Genomic DNA, 12038 nt, shown 5'->3' on the forward strand with positions numbered 1-12038 from the left:
AATTAATGTAAATTTACAGGAAATAAGCATAGGAACATGTTATATGACAACATGGGTTTGTGACCTGTAAAATGCAATATAGAGAGAAACTACAAGATGAAGCACCTGGTTTCTACAATAAGTGAATCAGAGGGAGAGTGAGGGAGTAAAAAAGAGAGATTAAAAGAGATTGAAGGGACATAGTAGCTTATTGTTGACCTATTGAACTACATGAAACTTTTAGATCCTGGTTTGAACACACAAACTGAAGATGCAGAGGGGAGACAGAGACAGAAGGCTGAGTCGTGATTGGTTATTCAATGATATTAAGAAATAATTTTTCTTAAGTTGACATAGTATTATAATTTTTAAAGGAGTCTTTATCATTTCATGCATAAATACTTGAAACTTACATACTTAAATATTTATGAGCAAAATGATGAGAGCTCAAGTGAGAGAGAGTGTGCCTTGTTGGCACCACAAGCTAGTGTAGCAGGTCATGGGTCTGACCCTGGGAGCACTAGAGAGAATGCAGTTCCTTCCTCCAGCTGGGACAAGGCACATGTTTCCTGGTTCCTTTCCTCAGTCCCTCTTTCTTTAGCAATATCAGCGTTTATTCCCAATACATGGTTTTCTGTGCTTCAGATACTGTAGTTGATTTCACTTATACCTAAACAATTTCTCCAGAACTGAGAAAACCTAGAGTGAGTTAGGGTTAGAAGAAACAAATATTGTTCGCCATGCTGTAGGAGGCAGGATGTGTTAGGTGCTCCTGGCATGCTTGCCATTAGGAGTATTCATTTGCACTGTAAGAAGCTCCACAGCGGAGTTTCCATTGTTTACAGTGTTTCAACAACAGCATGAGATGGGCTGGTGGAATGCAGCTGGGGTAACTTTGGATTTGGTAAAAGATCTGTTCCAGTCAAGAGTGATTCACAGGTTCCCGTCTTCTGGTGAGACTAGCCTTGTAAAGATTGTATCAGCCTCCGTATTTTAGCTCTGAAGCATAAAGGAAATGTTAAACTTTCAATCTCTTCCCAAATACTGTACTCCAATGCAGACTTTGGCCATTTGTCCCAATGGAAAAAGCAGTCCAGTTCAGATTCATCAAATCCATCCATTCAACTATTTATTCATTGAATCTACTCGTCCATCCATCCATATTTATTATATATCTACTTCTTATCTATATATCTTTATGTAATTTCTTTGAGAATTTTGATGAAAAATTGATTTTATGTGATATTTGTCATAATTATTGATCACCAACATCAACATTTTGGGGAACATCTTCATATTTCAGTGGAAAAAGTTAGGTTAGGAGGAGTCACAGTAATTTTAAATCTTAACTTAGCATATAACCTTAGAAAACTATACTTTTCTGTGCTGAAGTTTCTGCACCTGTAAATTGTTAATAAAATACTTTTCTCTGAAAAAAACTGCCCCAGGAAAGAATCACCAGTGATGTTATATCATGTTCCAAAGACTGTTTAAACAGATGGGATATTATTATAATATGTTAAATGAAAAGAATGCAATATTCTTCCAGAATAATCTCAAATTTTTAACATACAGAGTAAGACATGCTGAATTCAAATATATCAAAATTTTTGTGTTTCTCTAATGTCCCAACTTTCTCTAATTAAATATATTTATGATCAGAAAAAATGCTATAAAATAAGGAATCTGTGAAGATATAATGAGGTAACAGTTGTGAAAAGCCTAAAAAGCTAATACGTAATGTAATTATTCAAAAGTGCTATTTTGTTTACCAAGTTGCAGAAGATCAGAGAAAGGTAATCCAGTGGGTAGATAAAATAGATAAATAATGGTATCTTATTGTAGTCAGTGTAACTGTATTAGATTCAGCAATCAACTATTAACCACTTTTTATGAATAAGACACGAGACTAGGTCCAATAAAGCTATTTAAATGAGGGAAGGTAAATCAAAAGAATGAATTTGGCTTTTGCGTAGGTTATTTGACCTGGAATGAATAAAGAAGAATTGGAACAGATAGTCTGATAAGAAAATCCAAGTGTGGAATGTTAGTGCTGGAAGGAGATTTAGAAGGCATTGAATCCAAGCACCCACGATTAACATAAGTGAAGGTGAAGGTGGAGTGTATGCATGCTTGCCTAAACTCAAAGAGAGAGTATCAGAGTTAGCACCAAGACACAGGTTTAAGAGGTGGGATTGTGTTCACTGGCATTTTACAGAGAGCTAATGTGGGGTGGCCTCAAGCTAGCTGTGTGCCCTAAAGTCACTGCTTCTCTTAAGGTAGACGTCTATTACTGAACCCTCTCCCGATGACTTCTGGTAACTCTCCCTTCCCCTCCGTACCATGGATTTAGGGTCCCTGCAGATCTGATGTTTGAGTCCAGCATTACTGCACTACTCTTCAGCCTGCCCACACTTTTATAACGAGTTCCTACTGAAAACCTCCTATTTTGAGTATGCCATCTGTTTCCTGCTGAGGCCCTGACTAGTATAGTGCTCAATAACTATTTTTGAATGAATGATTGAAAAACAGATTTTTCAGGACAAAGGGGTACTTTCACAGGTTTATATTAAATTTTATACATATCCTCATATCATGTCCAATGAATGAGACTGTAGTAATTCTAACTTTATTTTTTAATTGGAGTATAGTTGCTTTACAATGTTGTGTCAGTTTCTGCTGTACAGCAAAGTGAATCAGTTATATTCACTACAGATACATGTGTCTACTCTTTTTTAGATTTCCTTCCCATTTAGGTCACCACAGTGCATTGAGTAGAGTTCCTTGTGCTATACAGTAGGTTCTCATTAGTTACCTATTTTATTTATAGTAGTGAGTAATTCTAACTCTTAAAGAAGGTTTCAGTGAATGTTCACATTCTGCAGAATTTAGAATGTTTCAGATTACTTTAAGTGAATTTAAATATAAAATTCTAAGCTACTTGTCATGTAAAAATAGCTTTCTCAACTTTTATTCTTATAAATGTATTTTATATTCATAAAGATTTAATTTCTTACTAAACTGCACAGAGCTGAATTGACAATAATTAATTTAAAACAAAGCAAGGGAATACCACTTTTCAATAGTTTTAGATGCTCAATAACTGAAGGTACCTCATTAGCAAATAAAAGACTAATAATTTTATTTAATTTAAATAAATGGTTTTCCATTATTTCTTAGCATGAAGACCTGTGGAATGGTTTCATTTCAACCTGGACAAGAAAAGAAAGAATAGGAATCAGCATAATGAAGCTCTGCCTTCTCATGAGATTTTAGAAGCTCGAAAAGTGCTTTCTGATTAATGCTAGTTACTGGCTTATAGAAATAGTTTGAAAAGGTGGCATATAGATGTTGATTTGTCTTTATACTGGATCTTTGTTTACCGAGTGACCATATTGCTAAAAGTAAATTGCTAAAGGTAGCCGTCAAGTTGCTGTCACTATATCTTTGCCTCCTAGAAAGTTCACTTGGACTACACAGTATAGAGATGAGTGGTCTCTTCTTCAACGGGAGTGTTGTGGGAGGGTTGCTGGGGTGGAACAAAGTCTTCCTTTGGAAATTTGTAAGATGGGACCAGGCCACTGGTAAGTTATAAATCTGTCGGTTTGGCTAGGGTGTAATTGCTCAGAGTTCTACTAAAAGATCAATGGATTGTCATTGTATCTTGATTTCTATTTTCTCTCATCTCTGTCTAGTCACTTAGATTGTGTGTGTTTGTGTGTCCGCACATCTCACCTACCTTTAAGATACCTAGTAAAAAATGCATCTGATCACTCCATCACGCTTTGGTTTGAAAGCCCAATGTTTTGCTTCTATCTGGCAACTTTAATTTCAAGAGGAGTTAGAATTCAGCTTTTCCGAAGGAACAAATTTCTAAATGGAATTTAAGTTAATTAATTAGACTGTATTGGTTAACTATTGTTAAATAGCAAACAACTACAAAACCTCAGTGGCCTATAACAAAAAGCATTATTTTTTTCATGTACCTGCAGGTCAGCTGGGAGTCAGGTAAGCTAGGCTGGGATAGGCGGGCCAGCTTTTTTGATCTTGGCTGGACTCACTCATGTGTCTGTGGGTTAGCTGGGGGTTAGTTGATCTAGGCTGGCTGATTGGAGCAGCTTGGCTGGATGGCTCTGTTTCACATGTTATTCATCCTTGCTTGGGATTGGTAGGCAAGCCCAGACATGAACTTCTCAGATACGACAGAAGCACAAGAAGGCAAACAGAAACACTCAAGACCTTTTAAGGCCTAGGCTGGAACTGGCACAATTTCATATTGTGCAATTTCTCACAATTTCAAAATATACAAATCAATTTTCACTGCAAAGTAAAGGGGCTGTTACAGTGGAGGATTACTGGACTGAATGTCAATATTATGACATAGAAAAAAATATATATATGTGTGTGTCATCTTGGGCATGTTACTTAACTTCTTGTCTCATATGTAAAATGGGATAGTAGTAGTAGTGTTGGGAAATTATGTGAGATAGTATATGTAACGTACTTAGAATGGTATATGGTTCAACCAAAGACTATATATGTGTTTGCTTTCTTCATGGTATTTTATTGTGTGTATGCAATATAATTAATTTAGCTAGTTGCCTATTGATCAAAGTATAGCATTTTCAATTCCTCTGCTATTCCAATGTTGTTGTCAATATCCTTACATATCCATTACCGTTGGCCAAAAAAAAAAGAAAGATGCAATTTACTGCAAAGACCATCCAATCCAAGACCATTTAATGTAATTAGTTTTCTCAGTTTTCTATTTAAACGCAATGGTAGTATTATTTTGCAGAGTACCAGAGCTGGTTCCCTTTATGTGATATTTCTTTAGAACTTAAGTTTCCCCACTGTATTCCAAAACCCAATCTACTTCATCTTGAGCAATTTAGGGAAAATTCTTCAATTCTAGGGTATTTTTACTCCTTTGCAAAGAATGCTAATCAAAATGCTTGCTGTTTTTTAATTTCACTTTGATAAGTTCAATTAAGGCCTCATAATTTCAGAAATTTAAAAGTACAGTAATTAAAGACACATTGAAGACAATATGCAAATATTTCAGTCCAAAGGCAACACACCCAAGTCTTCATTAAGCTTTACTAATTACATAGTAAAAGTAAAACCAAATAAAATTCTTTTAAAGTAGCAGTCCAGAATTTGGGCCTAGACCTATGAAAGGCATTTCCCTAGCTGACAGTTATGTGAACTCTGAAATTAACCAGAGCTAATTTGCTAGTAAAGGGGACAAGGGGTTGCATATACCAGTGTTGGTTTGTATTTTCATGAAGTCTTTTTTTTTTTTTTTGGCCGCACCGCATGGCACGTGGGATCTTATTTCCCTGACTGGGGTTCGAACCCACACCCCCTGCACTGGAAGGCAGAGTCTTAACCACTGGACCACTGGGGAAGTCCCTTTCATGAAGTATTTTTGGTCCCAAAACTTTGGCTATTTGTTTTATGGCACTCAACTTTTGGGCAGATACATAGGTCATGTGTACACCTCGGGCAATGTGAATAGTTTGGTAAGCTGGACAAAAAGGTAAATATAGGTGACTATAAAGGTCAACAAGAGCTAGTTTATGACGGGTCTTGATTTCTCAGCAGAGCCAAGGTTGTGCTCACCCTAGGTGTGTTGAGGCCTGTCTGGAGTACTGGAGGGGTGGGATCACCAGGAATTTATCTGTATGGATGATAGGAGACCTCTTGGGAACAACTCTTCCTGAAAAGGTAGAGTGTGGACATTGGTACAATCATAGCACAGAAGCATTGGCAGGGAGAAGGTGGTTTTAATAAACACTGTATGCAGATCTTCATCAATTACTGCCTGCATGGATTGGCCTTGAGTTTTAGAGAGGAGGGAGGAGGCTACCAATGACACTGAAAGTTAAGTTTCTCCAAAATTCTAAATGATATGGAAGGCACAGGCATTCACTCTTCTGAAATGTGTAGGGAGAAACGTTTATGCCTCTTTCCTCAAGTTCCTATCTCAGTACGTTATGGGCATGAGGATTGAATGAACTTTTGTTTCATACCCCCTTAGGCAGGGCACAGAAACACTTCTGGCTCCTCTTGGTCTTGCTAAGGGAGGTGGACGAGCTAAGCACATTGGGGAAACTTTGTTCACTGGGATTTATCCACTACAGAGTGGAGTGCTCACATGTGGCATAGCATCTTCATTTTCTACTTCCTGGCAGTTTTTGTCTCCATGCATTTATGCTGGGAAGGGCCCATAGCCCATATTCTGAAGAAGGTCCTCTGAGCTAGACTAGACCCAAAAGGTGAATCTATACAGATATAGAAAACAAACTTTTGGTGACCAAGGGGGAGAGGGAAGGGGGGAAGGACAAATTAGGGGTATGGGATGAGCAGACACAAACTACTATGTGTAAAATAAACAGCCAACAATATATTATATAGCGCAGGGAATTATAGCCATTATCTTGTAATAACCTACTATGGAGTATAATCTGCAAAAAAAACCTGAATTACTATGCTGTATACCTGAAACTAACATAGGTTTTAGATCACTGTGTTTTCATTGTCATTTGTCTGTAGGTATTTTTTGATTTCCTCTTTGATTTCTTCGCTGATCTCTTGGTTGTTTAGTAACGTAGTGTTTAGCCTCCATTTGTTTGTGTTTTTATGTTTTCTTTCCTGTAATTGATTTCTAATCTCGTAGCGTTGTGGTCAGAAAAGATACTTGGTATGATTTCAATTTTCTTAAATTTACTGAAACTTGATTTGTGACCCAGTATGTGATCTATCCTGGAGAATGTTCTTTGCACACTTGAGAAGAAAGTGTAATCTGCTGTTTTTGGATGGAATGTCCTATAAATATCAATTAAATCTATCTGGTCTATTGTGTCATTTAAAGTTTCTGTTTCCTTATTTATTTTCATTTTGGGTAATCTGTCCATTGGTGTAGGTGAGGTGTTAGAGTCCCCCACTATTATTGTGTTACTGTCGATTTCCTCTTTTATAGATGTTAGTAATTGCCTTATGTATCGAGGTGTTCCTATGTTGGGTGCATATATATTTATAATTGTTATATCTTCTTCTTGGATTGATCCCTTGATCATTATGTAGTGTCCTTCCTTGTCTCTTGTAACATACTTCATTTTAAAGTCTATTTTATCGGATATGAGTATTGCTACTCCAACTTTCTTTTGATTTACACTTGCATGGAATATCTTTTTCCATCCCCTCACTTTCAGTCTGTATGTGTCCCTAGGTCTGCAGTGGGTCTCTTGTAGACAGCATATATATGGGTCTTGTTTTTGTATCCATTCAGCAAGCCTGTGTCTTTTGGTTGGAGCATTTAATCCATTCACATTGAAGGTAATTATCGATATATGTGTTCCTATGACAATTTTCTTAATTGTTTTGGGGTTGTTTTTGTAGGTTCTTTTCTTCTCTTGTGTTTCCCGCTTAGAGAAGTTCCTTTAGCATTTGTTGTAGAGCTGTTGTGGTGGTGCTGAATTCTCTTAGCTTTTGCTTGTCTGTAAAGCTTTTGATTTCTCCATGGAATCTGAATGAGATCCTTGCTGGGTAGAGTAATCTTGGTTGTAGGTTCTTCCCTTTCATCACTTTAAGTATATCATGCCACTCCCTTCTGGCTTGTAGAGTTTCTGCTGAGAAATCAGCTGTTAACCTTATGGGAGTTCCCTTGTATGTTATTTGTCATTTTTCCCTTGCTGCTTTCAATAATTTTTCTTTGTCTTTAATTTTTGCCAATTTGATTACTATGTGTCTTGGAGTGTTTCTCCTTGGGTTTATCCTGTAATGGACTCACTGTGCTTCCTGGACTTGGGTGGCTATTTCTTTTCCCATGTTATGGAAGTTTTCGACTATAACCTCTTCAAATATTTTCTCAGGTCATTTCTCTCTCTCTTCTCCTCTGGGACCCCTATAATGTGAATGTTTTTGCATTTAGTGTTGTCCCAGAGGTCTCTTAGGCTCTCTTCATTTCTTTTCATTCTTTTTTCTTTATTCTGTTCCGCAGCAGTGAATTCCACCATTCTGTTTTCCAGGTCACTTATCTGTTCTTTTGCCTCGGTTATTCTGCTATTCATTCCTTCTAGTGTAGTTTTTATTTCAGTTATTGTATTGTTTATCTCTGTTTGTTTGTTCTTTAATTCTGCTAGTTCTTTGTTAAACATTTCTTGCATCTTCTCGATCTTTCCCTCCATTCTTTTTCCGAGGTCCTGGATTATCTTCACTATCATTATTCTGAATTCTTTTTCTGGAAAGTTGCCTATCTCCACTTCATTTAGTTGTTTTTCTGGGGTTTTATCTTGTTCCTTTATCTGATACATAGCCCTCTGCCTTTTCATCTTGTCTATCTTTCTGTGAATGTGGTTTTTGATCCCGGGCTGCAGGATTCTAGTTCTTCTTGCTTCTGCTGCCTGACCTCTTACACACTTTTAAAATTCTAGTCATATCTATTCTGATGGCCAACTTTGGTGCTTGAAATGTACTCTTTGATTGGTTTGATGATTTTAAATCTTTTATTTTGTTCTTGTTGACTGTGAACAGGGAGCTTTAGCATCTATTCTTAGCATTTTGACAGCTTTTGCATTACTGATTCCTGAATCTATCAATTAAAATGATATTGTTTTCTGTGTCCTATGTGTTTGTGACAGGAGGGGGTGAGGGGCAATGAATATGTATACAGAGCAAAGTGATGGATGTACGTATGGATGAATGGAGGGAAGATTTAGCAATAACATAGGAATTTCAAGTTTTAATCCCCATTAGGTAATAAACCCCAGAAATATATATATTTTTGATTAACATAGGAATTCAAATTCCTAGTACATTATATGTCATCGTGGAGACTAAGGTTTTTTTGATGAATAAATATTTTCTATATGTGTGTATTAGTATCTATGCAACATGTAAAAGAAACAGTCTACAGGAAGTTGCCTTGGGGGAGAGCCTCAGAGGGAAGGAGTAAAATGAGGACAAGGCAGAGAAAAATTGAACTGAAGACAAAGGATTTATTTTAATTTATTTTTTTATTGAAGTATAGTTGATTTACAATGTTGTGTTAGTTTCTGGTATACAGCAAAGTGAGTCTGTTACATATATATATATATACACACACACACACACACACACACACACACACACATGTCATTTTCAGATTCTTTTCCGTTATAAGATCCTGAGTCTAGTTCTCTGTGCTATAGAGTAGGACCTTGTTATTTATCTATTTTATATATAGTAGGGTGTATGTGTTAATCCCAAACTCCTAATTTATCCCTCCCTCCTTCCCCTTTGGTAACCATAAGTTTGCTTTCTATGTCTATGAATCTATTTCTGTTTTGTAAACAAGTTCATTTGTGTCATTTTTTTTTAGATTCTACATATAAGTGATATTGCATGATATATATATATATTTTTTAATTTAGAAGACAAAGGATTTTTTTTAATTTTTTAATTTTATTTTTTTACACAGCAGGTTCTTATTAGTTATCTATTTAATACATATTAGTGTATATATGTCTATCCCAATCTCCCAGTTCATCCCTCCACCCCCCCACACCACCACTTTCCTCCCATGGTGTCCATACATTTGTCCCCTACACCTGTGTCTCTATTTCTGACCTGTAAACCAGTTCATCTGTACCATTTTTCTAGGTTCCACATATGCATAAATATACGATATTTGTTTTTCTCTTTCTGACTTCCTTCACTCTGTATGACAGTCTCTAGATCCATCCAGAGAGAAGACAAAGGATTTTGAAGAGGGAGAGTGACATGAATCTGTCACTTTAAACTCTAAAGCGACCATCCATCAATTTAGGGGCTTTTCTTGGGTTTTACTTTTTCTTTGTTCAATGATGCCTCTTCAAACAGTAAGAAACTGTGCATGCATATCCTGGGAATGTTTATTGAAGAAAAGGAATTCAGAGCAGAAGACAGAACAGACTCTTGGCTGCATATGAACAATTTGTTCCAAAAAATGAGATTTAAATATTACCGTAGTGATAAAATGAAAATGTTTTCAACATCTGCCTTACTGAGACCCTGGCCTCTTAGGCTTCATCACGGCGATGGCCCCATGTCCTTTGATGAGACTGTCAGAACTGGAGGGTTGGGGGGCATGTGGAGATGGCCCCTGCTTGGTGGTGGTGTTCCCATGTCATCACCTCAGAACCACAGAGAGTTGCCAACGGATGCCGTCAGACTCATTGTAAGAATCCTGAATATCAAAAAAGACATCTTTTTCAGAATGGAGAGCAGCACAAGCCGTCCATAGGGAACAGAGCTGTAGGCAGCCTGACATATTTTCAAGCTGAAAGCTGTGTAGTGCTTTTTCTTCCTTAAAAATAGGCCTTTGCTGTAAAATAAAATGCCACAATCAATCATTGGATTTCACCGTTATAACTTGTTCAGTTCCTTTAAATTAAATTGTGGTTAAAACCTGAAACAGACACACTTTTTAAAAAAATAAAATGAAAGTATAAGATTGATGAGAAGAAGAAAGAAGTTGTGATTCTCCCTGCCCTTCCTACCCAACACTGATAACAGTGACAGTGCATTTTCAAGAAGTGATAATGTGTGTTTTGTCACCTTAATATGCTCAAAAGACATCTTTTCACATCCTGTTTTCTGTGATGTGGTTATTTCTCACAAATTCTTGCCATAGGCTTTTTTTTCCCTTGAGAGTATATTATGAAAGTGCTGCAATAAAAATATGTTTATCCAGAAATAGACACACAGACATAGAAAACAAACATATGGTTACCAAAGGGGAAAGTGTGGGTAGGGATGAGTTAGGAGTTTGGGATTTAGCAGATACACACTACTATACATAAAATAGATACAAAACAACGTCCTACTGTATAGCACAGGGAGCTATACTTAATATCGTGTAAAAACCTATAATGGAAGATATATATATATCTTCTGCTTGCATGATTTTATTGAAGGCTTCCTGCCCCTCATTTTCTCTAATCTCTTTTCCTGGACATGTTGGATGGATTGATCCTTTCATTTTTTTCTCTTTTCTCCCGTCTTTTATATTTCTTTGTCCTTTTTCCTCTCGCTCTCTCTCTCTCTCATTCTCTCTCACACACAGAGACACATACACATACACATGCATGCACACACGCACACATCTTTGGCATTATCTTCCAACCCTTCTCTTGACTTCTTTATTTCTGATATCATGTTTTTCTTCTCTGAGGTTCCTTTCTTATTCCCTGAATGCTCCTTTTTGATAGCATCTTGTTCTCATTCCATGTGTGCAGTGTATTCTGTGATCTCTGAGTATATTGGTGTATGTATATGTAAGAAGTTTTCTTCTCCTAGCAATCTAGGTTTTTTGGTTTTTTTTTTTCAGTTTGTTCTTTTTTTCTATTTATTTGTTGTAGTCTCTGTCTTTTGGGTTATAGACTTTCCTCAGATGTTTGGCAATCCTTGTTTGCCAATTCTTATTTAAGAGTCAGGGATGAAAAAGCTGCTTTAGAAGCTCTGAGGACATATGTAGAGCTTGTAGACTGAGAACTGCAGTGTAGGGTGATCCGGTTGGAAGTTTGTTGGGAAACTCTTAGTATCATAATCTTTGATTCTGCCTCATGGGCTGCTCGGATTCCAGTGAGAAGGAGCTTTGGTTTCCTGCCTGAGAGCCTGGTGAAGAAAGATTGGCTGCTGCTTCTTTTTTTTTTTTAATCACTCAGCGTAATTCTCTTGAGTTCCACAGAGTTGTAGTGTGTATCAAGAGGTAATATAAATGGAATCATAGAATGTGTAACCTTTAGAGATTGTCTTTTTTCACTCAGCATAATTCCTTTGTGCTCCACCAAAGTGGCTGCATGTATTCATTTTTATTGCAGAGTAGTATTCTGTGGTATGGAAGAACTGCCATTTTAACCATTCACCCACTGAAGAACATTCGGATTGTTTCCAGCTTTTGGCTCTTATGAATAAAACTGCTGTGGACTTTAATGTGTAGGTTTCTGTGTGAACGTAAATTTCATTTCCCTGCGAATGCTGAGCAATATGATTACTGGGTAATATGGTAAATGCATGTTTAGTTTCAAAAGAAA

This window comes from Lagenorhynchus albirostris, chromosome 5 (genome assembly GCF_949774975.1).
Source record: "Lagenorhynchus albirostris chromosome 5, mLagAlb1.1, whole genome shotgun sequence".
NCBI classification, from domain to species: domain Eukaryota; kingdom Metazoa; phylum Chordata; class Mammalia; order Artiodactyla; family Delphinidae; genus Lagenorhynchus; species Lagenorhynchus albirostris.